Here is a 1,291-nt window from a genome sequence, read left to right as displayed (position 1 = left end):
AATAACTCTGGTTTAATGACGGCTCATGTGTTGTGAGCTGCTGTAGCGTCATGCTGACCCGGTCCATCTTGAAACAAAGATGTCTACTGTCTCCATCAGATCTAACATCTAAAGGTTTAAATAAAATAACGTGCATCCTCCTGACAACAAGCAGTCCAGGCCCAACACGGGACCGTTCTCAGTGTCTGGAACATCTGGAGGAGAAAACTGGTGAGAGAGTGTCATGTTCTAGAACTGCTCCGCTCCAGGTGTCTGCATGTTGGAGCAGCTCTACTTTCATTCTGAGATTCTGCTTCTGGAAACTTTAATTCCTCTTTTTCTGGATGTAAATCTCATTTTTTGGATGATTGTTTCCTCTGGTATCAGATGCTGTGCAGCTGGAAGGATTTTTACTGAAACTGTTTTTTAGTTTTGGACATTTGTTATGATGCGTAACCATGGCAACAAGGCAGTTTTCTACAACCAGCAGCTGATTAACATCTCAAAAGCTCAAATAATATCTCAACTACAGCCCCAAATATTAAATGAGTTGAAAAGGATGTTCTGTGGATGCATTCTCATCTACCTGCCAGCTGTGATCGAGTGCCTGACCACTGAGATCCTGGAACCAGCAGGAAACACGGCTCATGACAGCAGAAGGACAGGATCGTCCCTCGGCTCCTACAGCTGTCTGTCTGCAGCGACGAGGAGCTCGGCAGACTGCTGGGAGGAGTGGCCATCGCTGTGGGAGGAGTTCTGCTCTGCATTCAGGAGGTCCTACAGCCCGGGTGAACCAAGAGGCCAGCCGAGTCTGGGTGGACGGATTGAACGGCATCTGCAGCCAGTTTCTTAGGATCCACTGTGGGATGGACCTTTACAAGAGATCCTTCCTGTCTACGGCATCAGCATCTATATCATCTCTTAATGAAATGAGGATAACGAGTTACTACATTTAATTTCCCTCTGGGATTAATAAAGTATTTTAGAATTGAATTGAATTATTTACATTTACAAACTGGAATCTATCAGATAGATATGATTTAAACCATTTTAGAGCTGTTACTGTAATCCCAACATCATATTCAATTCTCTGTAGTAAAATATTGTGATCAACTGGATCAAATGCAGCACTGAGGTCTAACAGGACTAGTATAGACACAAGTCCATTGTCTGAGGCCATGAGAATATCATTAGTTACTTTTACTAGTGCTGTTTCAGTGCTGTGGTGAGCTCTAAACCCTGACTGAAACTCTTCAAACAGATTCCTGATGCTGCTCAATAATCCAGGTAGAAAAATCTAAAAAAGTTAAAT

The sequence above is a fragment of the Nematolebias whitei genome, chromosome 1 (assembly GCF_014905685.2).
Source record: "Nematolebias whitei isolate Nwh7 chromosome 1, NemWhi1, whole genome shotgun sequence".
Lineage (NCBI taxonomy): Eukaryota > Metazoa > Chordata > Actinopteri > Cyprinodontiformes > Rivulidae > Nematolebias > Nematolebias whitei.
This window is presented reverse-complemented; position numbering follows the sequence as displayed.